The sequence below is a fragment of the Alligator mississippiensis genome, chromosome 1 (genome assembly GCF_030867095.1).
Source record: "Alligator mississippiensis isolate rAllMis1 chromosome 1, rAllMis1, whole genome shotgun sequence".
NCBI lineage: Eukaryota > Metazoa > Chordata > Crocodylia > Alligatoridae > Alligator > Alligator mississippiensis.
In genome coordinates, this window is record NC_081824.1 from 354995643 (window position 1) to 355009307 (window position 13665).

Consider the following 13665-nt stretch of genomic DNA (forward strand, 5'->3'; position numbering starts at 1 on the left):
AACTGTTGGAAGGAGAGATCCCATTAAGAAAAATGGCTGCTTGCCACAGGGGCAGAAAGCACAATCAGGGCTGTGATTGACAGGCCTGGTGAGGAAATGGTGGACAGGGCAGGCATGGCCATAGGCTTCATAAAGCCAGGGCCATCACTGAAGCCTGAGACCAGCTCTGACCTTCCAGGGCAAAGGAGCTCCAGACTACAGGGAGCCAGCAGCACCAGGCATTGCAATTAAGTTTCTACAGTGGCCATTTAGCTCAGCTGGTTAAAGCATGGTGCTAATATAACACCAAGGTTTCAGGGTAGATACCCAGTTGGACTAGATGTTTTCTTGAGGTCCCTTCCAGCCTTACTACTTTATAAAGGCCTATTGTTATATGTTTATTTAACACTGTGGTATGATACAGGCCCAAGCTGGGGCTGAATTTTAGTTTGAAAGCAGATAGCTTATATCTATGTTTAAGTTTATACCAGAGGACCAGGAATGGCTGTGAGAAGAGACTTGGTGCCTGTAGGGAGAGCCTGGTACAGCATTGCCTCTGTTTCTACAGGATAAGACTGTCAACTGGGGATCAGAGCCTAGAGCCAAAAAGGCTAAAGAAGCAGGCCCAGACCCCAAGAGGACAGAGGATGAGACCAGAGGGCCCTGGGACCCAGAGACCAAGAGTGTAAGACCAGGTCTGGGCTTAGAAGCCAAGGTCTGGGGCATTGGACCTGAGGCTGAGGGTCCCAGCCAGAGTAAGATAGCCAAGGATGGAAGGCTAAAGCCTGGACAAAGGCTTAAGGCCTGAGATGCCAAGTGCTACATTGGAGGGGGTTCCCTCTGAATCTGTACTGAATGGCACCTGTGAGGCATAGTGTGGAGGGCTGGGCCCCACAAGCAGCCATGATGCCCCCTAGTGGCCACAAAGCTCCTGCCCTGCCCTGGCTGCTTGGGTACCCTCCCTTTTTTCACATCTGACATGCCTTGGTAGGGTTATTTTGTTGTAAAAAGAAAAAGGAGGTTGACCCAGGATCCCAGAGCAAGCCCTTGTCTATTATTTGGCCCTAACAGGTCAATCCTGGACCCAGATGATCCTAGTTCTTCCCATCAATTACTAAGTGGGGCCCTCCTGACCCTGTCTGTACTCCAGGGCACCAGTTGCCTTAAGGGCTATCCATGGCCTCCTTTTATGCCTACAGCCATATCCATGCCTCACAGATGTTATTTTAAATTGCCCACTGGGCCTCATGGCCCTGTCTCTTAATCAACTAAACTACCTAGACTACTGGGCCCCTGGTCCTGGCAAGGGTTTCTTCTCCCTGGGCCCCTGGTCTGGATTCTTCTCGTCCTGGGCTTCAGCTCCTTTTCAGGCTTTAGCTCACCTTGGTTTAAGCCTGCTCTGACTCCAGCTTTCTACTTTCTGGGTTCCTAGCCCTCACATAATGACTTTAGCCCTTTCCCAGCCCTCAACATTCTGGCCCTGGCTGGGATGCTTCTGCTACATTAATCCCAGAACCCAGGCTGAATTTCTGCCACTGAACTTCTGTCACTCTCCCAGCCTCAGCCTGCATCAGCCCCACAACCCTCCGGGTCTATGGCCTCCAGCTAGACTGCCTGATCCTGGCCTTACATCTCCCAGCCATGGCCTAATGCAGCAAACCAGCCTCAGCCCTCCGTGCTCTCCTGTCCTCCTCTTCAGGTACTATCTAGTCCTCCAGTACTTAATCAGAACAAATAATACAAGCCTACTGTGACAGTGTTGTCTGATCAGTTACTCAACCTCCCAGCTAAGATTAACACTCCACTGTCCTTTAATTTCTTTCCTGCCATGCCTTGTTGGTACTATTGTGGACAGAAGGAAATGTCAGCCTGAGAGGGGTCCTTTCCTGCTAGTTCTTATAATTGGCCCTTTCAAGGGCTCCACCTCCCCTACACCCTGATCCGTCACTCACCCAAGATGTTTAACATTCATTGACCTTTACATTTGCACTCTCAATCCCTTCTCTTGTTTGATCACACAAATGTACATGTTCAAACAAAACAGAACTTAACAACTTGATCCTTTTTATAGACTTCCTCAGTGACTTCTATGTCACAATTCAGGTTCAGTCCCTGTCAGACCTTCTCAACAACCTGGGGTCCATTCCTGGTAAGACTTTCCCATTCTCTATTCCTCTCACAATACTACAGAGTCACCCTAATGGGGCCAGTCCTCTTGACCAATTATTCCCCTCGACATTTACCTAGGCTCAAGGACTCTCAAGTTCCTTTACCAAAATCCACAATTGTTTCTCAGAGCACACCCCCCCCCCCGCCTTTCCCGGGCCCCTCAGACAAGCTACTCATGGCTCTATCCCACATACTGCCCTGCACCAGCTGTGCAGCACCTTCCCCTGCCCCAGGCCCAGCCCCAGCCCCAGTCCCACTCCCTCCCCATAAGTGGAGGAAGAAAATATGATTTGAGGGGGCTGAGCACACACACACTTGCACCCTCTGCCCAGCAGGTAGGTCTGTCATGTGAAAGGTGTGGGGGGGGGGCAGATTGGGGCCCCTGTGGTGAGAGAGGGAATGAAGCAAAGATGGGCAGGGGCTGGGGTGAATGGGGCCCTGGGGCTGGGGTGAGTTGTGGGACACCTGGAGCCAAGGCAGCTCATCCAGGGGTGTAGGGGTGGGTTCCAACCACTGAGCACACCCCCAGGGCAGGCATAGGGGGCATGTGCCCCCTGATCTATGTGTGGGGCAGAGATGGTTGCCACTGTGGGTTGCAATTCACACCCCACTGCCAGGGCCGATGCCACATGCATCCTGCATGCTGGCTGCGCCATCTGCCTGGTGGTGGGAAGCATGTGGCATCGCACCACAGCTAGGGCCGCAGCAGGGTGTGGACTGTAGCCCACAGTGGCAGCCGCCTTCGTCCCACACACAGATCGGGGAGGGGGGGCATGCCCCAAGGGTGCACATGGGGCAGGAACCCCTCATGTCCCTGGATGAGCCACCTAGACTCCAAGCATCCCACAACCCACCCTGGGGCCCCATTCACCTCCCCACCTGTGGGGGCCTTGATCTGCCGCCCCACCCCCACAGCAGACTTACCAGCTGGACTATGATATATATATTTAATACATATATTGAGAATGTATTTAATGTTAATTGGTGTAGCCTGCCTTATATCACATCATTGGTAACATTAAAAGCGAGAAAAAAATATAAAGTGGTACATAAGCTGAAGCCTTGAAACAGAAGGGGTACACTTGTCAAAAAAAGGTTGAAAACCCCTTCCTTAGAGTAACAGGAGCCTCTGGCTTCCTGCTACAAATGGGCATGTTTACAGGAGAGGATGGAGGCCATGATTCTAACCCTTAAGGCAATTAGGACAGCAGGGCTGAAGCCCTGGTGATGGACAGACTGCGGCCAGGATAGGAAGAGCACCCTGAGCTCACTGACTTCTAGGGGAAGCCTTTTCTTCAACATCAAGGCATGGCAAGAAGACAGAAGGGTGGGACCCTACGTGGTCAGAGTGGATGAGTAGGTCAGGATTAAGATGGACACTAGGGAACAACGCAGTCACCCTTGAGGCCTGTCCTGCAACACCTAGGCTAAGTCTAGAGTAAGAACATAAGGTATCTTTAGAAGCCAGTTTGCTGGCATATTTAAATGAGTACTTCTCCAGCATTAGAAAATAAACCGTTAAAAATCTTTAAAAATGTTAGCTGGTTTTTGTCAGCTTTAGTGGGGAGAAATTTACAGAGCTATTTATTTATTTCAGAAATAAAAATAGTCATAGCTATGTACATATTTTTACCTTCATATATATGTGTGTGCATGTGCATATATATAGCTGTATATACACATATATTAAACAGTGGTTAATTCACCTATGGGATAATTTACCACTACAATTTAATTCTGTGTTTCACCCAGGTCTTCACTATAATTATCAACTCCTAGTCATTGAGCACCACTGGATACTTTGCCATAATTTGTTTTCCCCTTGGAATAGAAAATTAAAGTGAGTTTACTCTTATAGGGTGCTGTGGCAGGGCATTGTGTGTGCCTGCCACTTTAAGGGCCTGGAGCTGGCAGCCACCAGGTGCCTGATGAGGGCAGCCATTTTGAATCGGGGGCTGTCTATATAAACAGGGCAGTTCGGCTGCTGGAGGAGGAACAACATTGTCTGGCTGGAGAGCTGCTGATATCATCTGGAGGTAAGGGAGGAGCTGTAGGGGATGGATAGGAGGCTCCTGGTCCTGGGTATGACCTAAAACTGCACCCTGCCAGGAGTGGGTGGCTTGGTGGAGCTCTCAGTGGCACGGGAGCCCACAGGAAATGTCAGGCCAGTTACCACCCCAGTGAAAGGCAGGTTGGGGTGCCTTAACCCCTAGTCCCCACTGCAGGGTGGGTAACCCCGTTTGTGTGTAGGGCCCAGAGGGCAGACCTCTGGATAGAGTGAGGGGCTAGAGACTTGGACCTGATCAAGAGAATACCCTTGAGTGGCCCATGCTGGGGCCAGGACCAGGATGGCCAAAAGACCCAGGGGCCCACTGCAAGAGATGCCCAAGAGCCGAGGGCCTGGGGTCCCAACTGGCCTGAAGGTGTGCCAGGGCTGGTAGCCAAAGGTCCCGGGGGGACCACACCTGTGAGGGGAAAATAGTTTCAGGGAGCTGGGTAGCCTGAATGAAGGCAGGGTAGGCTGCCTGAATGGAGGGATCTTGGAGGGGTCCTGCTAGGCGGATTCTGGGGCCCAGTGTGGGGGCTGGTGATTGATGAGAACATCTAGATGCCATCTGCGAGGCTTGGGCTGTGGTGTAGGAGAGGAATGGAGCCGCAGATAGTGCCCCCTGGCATCAGGGCAGTAAATGGGCAGCCTTCCACTTAATTAACATCTATTAATTAATCAATTAACATCAAGGTGTGGTGGGCGAGAACGCAGGCGGTTGACCCAAGAACAGGTGGGTGGGCCACAGAGATCAGCCCGGAGCAGGCCCCCTGTTACAGGTGCATATAGACGTGCAGCAAGGCTGCTTCAATGTGCTGCAATTACAGTTCATCAGAGCAGATTTGATTTATTGAGTCTGCTGGAGTGTGGTAAGTACCATGCTCCAACAGACTCCAGTGTCATGTGTATCAGTGTCCCTGTGCTGAAAAATAGCAGTGGGGACACTTTAAAGCTTGTCTGACAAGCTTTAGTTTAAAATGCCTCCACTGCCATTTTTCAATGTGGGGATGTTGATACACATGATGCTCTGGGCACTTTAATTAGAGCAGTTCTTGCAGCCGCTCTAATTAAAGCACCCTGCCCCACTCCCAGAGCATGTATATAAACACCCATTATGTTTATAGTTGTACATTGCTTAAACCTGCTGTTATCTGAACTCAAGTAGCACAAGGATTAGAGATCTCAATGGCTGCAGGCTAAGGTCCACAAAAAATCATGAAGTGTCTGAACACTGACTTGTCATTCAGTGATATATTCTAAATTGTCTTATCTGGATCATTATGTATAAGACCTGCCCAATCAGGATCTGTAAGCATATATCTGGAAAGGAGGAACCAATTAAGAAAGATATATAGGGAATTGATTGGATAGGTAGAGAGTGCTACTGAGCATTTACATTGTAAAATAGATGATGTGATATGGAACCACTTTTTTGTATCTAAAGGTCACCTAAGTTTTCCTTGTTCCAAGTAAGCTTCCTTAAATTAAAAAATTCATATTTTCAGGATTTTTTCACATGTAAAATTGAAGGCTGTAAAATATATTTAAATAAGTATTATTTACAAAGACAGATCACAAGTAATAGATGTAATGAAGCCAAATAGATTTAGCCTTAGCTCAGTTCAGTGTTATTTTTCAGGCTTCTCTTTTCACATGTTAGAGTCAAGCATTTAGAGCAGGCTGCCTGAGGTCAGAGACAGAATTTAACAAGCACAAGCCTGCTAAGAAGGCTGATTTGAACCGAGTGGATACAGAGCCTTATTTATGGCACAAACATAATCTGAGTGAAATTGGTTTATGTCTGGCTCATGTTTAGGATTACTGTGTTACCTTTATGGAATGTTTGCATTGGAAAATAAGAGATTTGCTTGGGAATGAATCACTGAAATTATTCACAAGGCAATTTATGATTTTACTGTGGATCTTCCATAAAGGAATCAGGGTGGATATTGTGCTGTTGATTTCAAATACAATCTTGATCCTATGTGCAGTGTTAAACCAGGGTTCTCATCCACCTCAGTCTGTCCTTAGGAGACTCAAATCAAAATCACCTACTTTCCAAAGAAGTATCCTAAACACCAAGCTACTGAATAGTCTGGGTGGGAGTACCCTCCACTCCCTCTGCTGAAGCTGAGACACTAAGAAACCAAAAATGCAAGACTCATGGGGCTAAAAGAAAGGAGGAGTGTGGCTTTATTGTAGGGGTAGGGAATTATTTTGGCCAGAGGGCCACTTAATGAGTTTTGGTGAGCTGTTCAGGCTCACACACATTAAATGAATGGTAAAGACATAATTTTAACAAATTATAGATAAAAAATAAATCTCATGCTAAAAATCAAACATCTACTATAACATATTTATTTCAAAAAATATTTTTTGTCCTGGTATCTGTTTTTTGAGTAATGTTTGAGTGATTTATGTTTTTTGAACAACAGAGTAGGGGTGGGCAAAATACAGTTTGTGGACCATATCTGCCCCACCAATTCCATCTAGCCCACAGCACAGGCAGTGGCTCTGGCCTCTGCTGGTATGACAGGGAACAATGGGCAGAAGCAGCTCCACTGACCTAGCTTCATGAAGTAGTCCCTGGGCAAGTCACATTCAGATGGTCCTGGGGTAGCTCAGCCTGCTGCAGCATGCTCCGTGGTACTAGACCCTGCCACCACTGCTGCCCTTCTACCTCTGTACCATCCTCCTGGCCTGCATGGTTGCAGCAGCATTTCTATCTATGCCTCGGCTTCAAGTAGGATGGGTGCAGGGAGAGAAGGGTGAAGGACTAGTAGGGGTCACCCTGTGCAACAAGGTGGAGTGAATTGCTCTGTGGTAGCTCAGGAAGCACAGGACAGTGGCAGTGCAGAGCGCTGTTGCTTTACCTGTTTGCTACCTTGTGATAGTGCTGTTGCTTCACCTGTTTGCCACCTTGTGTGGCTGCGGCAGCTGTGCCAGCCCCTGGGGCTGCTTGGACTTGTAGTCCCCACCCCCTACACACCCACACTCTGCCCCACCCAGCATTGCTGCCCCACCTGGGGGTTGAGGGAGTCGGGGGAGGGAGGGAGGGAGATGTGGCGTGCATGTTTTTTCTTTAACCTAATTTTTAATGTCCAAGAGTAAGGCTTTATTTTGAGCTATGTTTTTTGAACATTACAGTAGGGGTGGGGAAAATACTATTGCTTAGTGATGAGCATTTGCTTAGTGATGAGTGTTTTCTACTTCAAAAAGAGACGTGGGTTCAAGTATGTATGCTGAGATCTGTTTATGCATGGCACATTAGATAGCCATTTAATAAAAACAGAAGCAATCCTAAGAACAGGGGTCTCCTTCTTCCAGTATGAACAATCTAATCACCAGGCACCTTCTTGCTCTGGAAGACTTTCTGCCATTTTATCACTAGCAAAGTGTTCCCACATACAAAGAGAATTCTCCACCAGTCACCTCTGGTTACTTGAAAGCCATTTTGAAATGCTAGTCTAGGGCAGGGTGACCTTTACAGACTGGAAAGTCTGTCCTTTATTCCAACCTATATCCTGACCTTAGCATATACTCATCTGTTTGAACCCACTAAGCTTTTCTGAAATTGCCAGAGAGATTCACGGATAAAATAGAAAAGGCATTGTGCCTTACCTTAAAGCTATTTGCCTTAACACAGGTCATTTATAGCCCATCCATCTCATTGTGGTTTTGTTGTACAAGGAAATATATTACTTGTATTTTAACTTTTTAAGAAGGAATATAAACTTTGAATATTTTACTTTGTGTGTGTGTGTGTGTGTGGGATATATTATTTAAAATAAATAAAGCAAAGCTCATGGAAACATAACTTTATTATATATATATTTTTTCTTATTGATAGTTCTGTTTTTAATTTAATTTGTAACTGCATAAATTTGAGAAGTTTCTTTATGTGCATTCTTAGATGATTTACAATTTGGTGTTTGTCATGCTCTAATTTTAAAGAACAATAATTATTTGCCTATAAAGTCATTTTCATTAAACATTTTCGATTCTTTCATTCACTGTGTTTAATAATTATTATGATATATTCATAGTCCAACCTTGCAAAATTATTAAGACAGTTTACTGGCCTTATAAAATTCTGGCTCCTGAGAGATTCAGAAGTTCAGTTGCTTTTTTCAAAGCTCCCCCCCGGATTACAAGGGCCCTGTTCTTCCCATGAGGAAAGAGATAGTATTTATTTTTCTTTTATTAGTTGGTTATGGTCACAAAAGTTATGAAACATTCTATGTTATTATGAATTCTCCAATGTGGAAAAAATGAACTGAAGTACTAAAATGTCTTTAAATTTCTAAAAACTACAGATTATAATTCTCTATTACAGAAAGTACCTTACCTGAAATGGGGGAATTCTATATTAGGCCACATTCTGCCTCATAAAGACTACTGAACTAAAAGTAGTAGTTGGCTAGATGCATTCAGTCATGACCTAGTTAATTTAATATGTGAGAACAATACAGTCCCAACTAATCTGTTGTATTTTATTAGGATAAGGATTTATTTGGTTTTAAAAAGGATTTATTAGGATTTATTTGATTAAAATGCCATTTTGTGTAGCATGAAAAGTAAAAGCAAAAAACAAGCAATTATTTTATATCTAAGAATATTATAATATCTATGTTAAGTAATACAAATAACTAATAAAAGAAGCTAAAGGTTTTAATGAAAAAAGGTATGGCCAAATAGTTTAGGGACAATAAAAAGATTATTATTATTTAAATCAAGAGCAAAAGGATTTATTAATGGTGTAAGTCCATTAGTGGATCATAGTACAATTGTCAATAATGATACAGAAAAAGAAGAAATGTTAAATAAATATTTGTGTTTTACATTTGAAAAGAAAGCAGGTGGTGTCATAACGCAATATTATCTACCCCAGGAGTAGATAAAAAAGTTAAAGAGCATATACTGAACATTGTTAATAGGTAGGGCCAGGTAACTTGTACTCAGGAGCTTTAAAAGGAATCCTCTGAACAATTCATGCTGATTTTCAATAAGCCTTCAAATAGATGGGACATTCAAACGAACTGAGGAAAACGAACATTGGGCTGGTATTTTAAAAAGGTAAACAGGATGGCAGGTTGAGTGTAGGTGGGTTAAACTGACCTTGATTTCAGGCAAAATCAAGTTAGACGCGGGAGCGGGAGTTAGACACGGGAGCGGCGAGAGACGCGCGGGTGAAAGCTCGCTGCGCCCCCGCTCCCCCGAAGCCCCCCAGAAACCCTCCAGCAGCCGCAGAGCCCCCCGCTGACCCCTAGCGCAGCCGGGGTAAGCGGGGCCCGTGGAGAGAAGGGGCTAACCCCTTAGTGTGTGTGTGGGAGGCGGCAGCTGAGTGGAGCCGGGCCGGGTAAAGCCCCGCCCAGGCCCCTACTTCGCCGAGCCACGCGACCGGAGTCGCGCGAACAGGCTGCACAAACAGGCGCGCTTCTCTGCCGGTGCATGAGTTAGCGCGGAGTTTGCGCGGGAGGGAGTGCGGGTGGGCGCCGGACCCTGCCTGCGCACCCCCCAGGGTAGACAGTCCCAGCTGTAGCCAGCCTACCGGAGGCATGACACGGATGGGCACGCGCCGCACCCCGAGGGTCCCCTCGGGCTCCGCGGCCCCCCCCCCGGCACCTCAGAGACGGCCACCCAGACGGAGCCCCTGGTTCCGGGCTCCACGCAGACGGAGCCCCTGGCTCTCGGCTGCGGGGGCTGCATGTCCCTTTTTCAGGCTCTGGGGCCTGGGAGCATGGCGACCTCCCCTTGCGGGTTCTGCTCCCTTTTGGGGTCTCTGGCACGCCAGCTGGAGGAGCTCCAGGCCACAGTCCAGAGACTGCGTGCCATCAGGGACTGCGAGCAGGAGATAGACTCCTACTGCCAGGCCCTTCTCCCCCGGGAGGCAGAGGGTAGATCACAGTCTCCCTCCAGGCCAGAGGAGGACTCTGGGACCTCCTGCTGTGTCCAGCCAGGGGCATGGACCAAGGTGGTCAAGGGCCCTAAGGCCCGCCGCACCAAGGCCCCACCCCCGCCACAACTGAGCAACAGGTACGCACCTCTTGCTGCCCCAGCAGAGCCTGCTGAGTTGCCGGCCCCCACAGGCAACATGGGCCCAACTGCAACTCCTGCCCCTGCTCTCCCCAAGACAAAACGTAAGGTGTTTGTTGTGGGAGACTCCCTCCTGAGGGGGACGGAGGGGCCAATCTGCCACCCCGACCCCTTAGCCCGGCAAGTCTGCTGCTTCCCAGTGGCCCGCATCCGGGACATTGCGGAGAGGATCCCCAAGCTCCTCAAACCCACAGACTGCTATCCCATGCTCCTTATTCATGTGGGCACCAATGACACGGCTCGGAGCACTCCCAGCCAGGTCATGAGGCGCTACAGGGATTTGGGAGCGGGGCTTAAGGGTCTGGGGGCACAGGTGGTGTTCTCGTCGATCCTCCCAGTCTCAGGCTATGGGCTGAGAAGGGACAGGAGGATCTATGTGGTCAACCAAAGACTGCGACGCTGGTGTCATCAGGAAGGCTTTGGCTTTCATGACCACAGCCCGCTCTTTGGCGAGAGAGGCAGCGAGCTGCTGGGAAGAAATGGTCTCCACCTCTCTCCCCTAGGGAGGAGGCTCTTCTCAGCCAGACTGGCTGACCTGCTCCACCGGGCTTTAAACTAAGCCTGCTGGGGGACGGGGGCACGACCGCCACTGCTGGCCCGCTGAACAATCCTTGCAAAGCCAGCAGATCATGGCACTCAAGGGAGCCCGCCCCAGCCCCAGCCCTGGTAAAATCTGTGGGCAAGGAAGGAGCCCCCCAGGGGGCGCTTGCCTGCCTGTACACAAATGCCAGGAGCTTGGGGAATAAGCAGGAGGAGCTCATCCTCCTGCTCAGTGGAAACAATTACGATGTCATAGGGATCACGGAGACCTGGTGGGACTCCACCCATGACTGGACCACGGGGATAGATGGCTATACCCTGTACAGGAGGGATCCTGTAGAGAAAAGGGGCGGGGGTGTAGCTCTCTATGTTAAGGAAAGCTACGCGTCCCTGCAAGCCGATATTGGCGACCAGGGTGGACGGCTGGAGACCCTCTGGGTTAAAATCCGTGGGGAACACGGCACAGGGGACACAATGGTGGGAGTCTATTACAGACCTCCCACCCAAAGTCCTGAGCTAGACCAGGAGTTTGCCCAGGAACTGGCTGAGGCAGCTTGCTCCAGGACCATGGTTGTCATGGGTGATTTCAATTACCCAGACATCTCGTGGGAGGATCGCTCAGCAAAATCTGAGCGGTCGCAGAGCTTCCTCTCGTGCGTGGATGAACTCTACCTGACTCAAGAAGTCTATGGGCCAACGAGAGGCAAAGCGCTGCTCGACCTGGTGCTGGCTACTGGGGAGGACCTAGTCGGCGACCTAGTGATCGATGGGAAGCTGGGTGACAGCGACCACGAGCTGATCACCTTCACCATCCGCCGAAAAGCTGGCAAGTCGGTCAGCAACATGCAAGTCCTTGACTTGAGGAAAGCCGACTTTGACAAGCTCAGGAGGCTTGTCAGTGAGGCCCTAAGGGACTGTGACCGCAGGGAGAGGGGAGTTCAAGAAGAGTGGTTGCTCCTCAAGGGAGCGATCCTCAATGCACAAACTAAGTCTATTCCATCTCGGAGGAAAGGCAGCAAGAGGGCACAGCAGCCCCCCTGGCTCTCCAGGGACCTAGCAGACCTCCTGAGGCTAAAAAGAAAGGCCTACAAAGGATGGAGGATGGGAGTCACCTCCAAGGAGGATTATTCTGCACTGGTCCGGTCCTGTAGGGAGCAGACCAGGAAAGCCAAGGCTGCAACTGAACTCCAGCTAGCTTTGAGCATCAAGGACAATAAAAAGTCCTTTTTCAGATATGTGGGGAGCCGGAGGAAAAGCAGGGGCAACGTTGGACCCCTGCTGAACCAGATGGGGCAACTGACAACTGACGCCCAGGAAAAAGCCAACCTATTAAATAGGTACTTTGCGTCGGTCTTTCATCAGCCCCATGGGACGCCTGTGCCTGCTACAGGGACGGGAAGTCCGGGTGAGGGTGATCCCCTGCCCTCCATTAATGCTGACTTTGTGAAGGAACATCTTGAGAAGCTGGATACCTTCAAGTCAGCCGGCCCTGACAATCTTCACCCCAGGGTACTCAAGGACCTGGCGAGCATCATAGCCCAGCCTCTAGCGTGGATCTTTGAAAACTCTTGGCGCTCTGGTGTAGTGCCCGAAGACTGGAAGAAGGCCAATGTGGTGCCTATCTTCAAGAAAGGGAGGAAAGTGGATCCGGCTAACTATAGGCCCATCAGCCTGACTTCTATCCCGGGGAAGATCTTAGAAAAGTTTATTAAGGAGGCCATCCTTAATGGACTGGCCGACGCCAACATCTTAAGGGATAGCCAGCACGGGTTTGTTGCGGGTAGGTCTTGCTTGACCAATCTCATTTCCTTCTACGACCAGGTGACCTATCACCTGGACAAGGGAGATGAGATTGATGTCATATATCTTGACTTCAAAAAAGCCTTTGATCTGGTGTCCCATGATCGTCTCTTGGAGAAACTGGCCAATTGTCGCCTTGGGTCCCCCACGATCCACTGGCTGGAAAATTGGCTCCGGGGTCGGACCCAGAGGGTAGTAATTGATGGAAGTCACTCATCGTGGTGTCCTGTGACCAGTGGGGTCCCCCAGGGCTCTGTCCTTGGACCCATACTGTTCAACATCTTCATTAACGATGTGGACACTGGAGTCAGAAGCGGACTGGCCAAGTTCGCCGATGACACCAAACTTTGGGGCAAAGCATCCACGCCAGAAGACAGGCGGGTGATCCAGGCTGACCTGGACAGGCTCAGCAAGTGGGCGGATGAGAATCTGATGGTGTTCAATGCCGATAAATGCAAGGTTCTCCACCTTGGGAAGAAAAACCCGCAGCATCCTTATAGGCTCGGCAGTGCTATGTTGGTTAGCACTATGGAAGAAAGAGACTTGGGGGTCATCATTGACCACAAGATGAACATGAGCCTGCAATGCGATGCTGCGGCTAGTAAAGCGACCAAAACGCTGGCTTGCATCCATAGATGCTTCTCAAGCAAATCCCGGGACGTCATTCTCCCCCTGTACTCGGCCTTAGTGAGGCCGCAGCTGGAGTACTGCGTCCAGTTTTGGGCTCCACAATTCAAAAAGGATGTGGAGAAGCTTGAGAGAGTCCAGAGAAGAGCCACGCACATGATCAGGGGTCAGGGAAGCAGACCCTACGATGACAGGCTGAGAGCCCTGGGGCTCTTTAGCCTGGAAAAGCGCAGGCTCAGGGGTGATCTGATGGCCACCTACAAGTTTATCAGGGGTGATCACCAGTATCTAGGGGAACGTTTGTTCACCAGAGCGCCCCAAGGGATGACGAGGACGAATGGTCACAAACTACTACAAGATCGTTTCAGGCTGGACATAAGGAAGAATTTCTTTACTGTCCGAGCCCC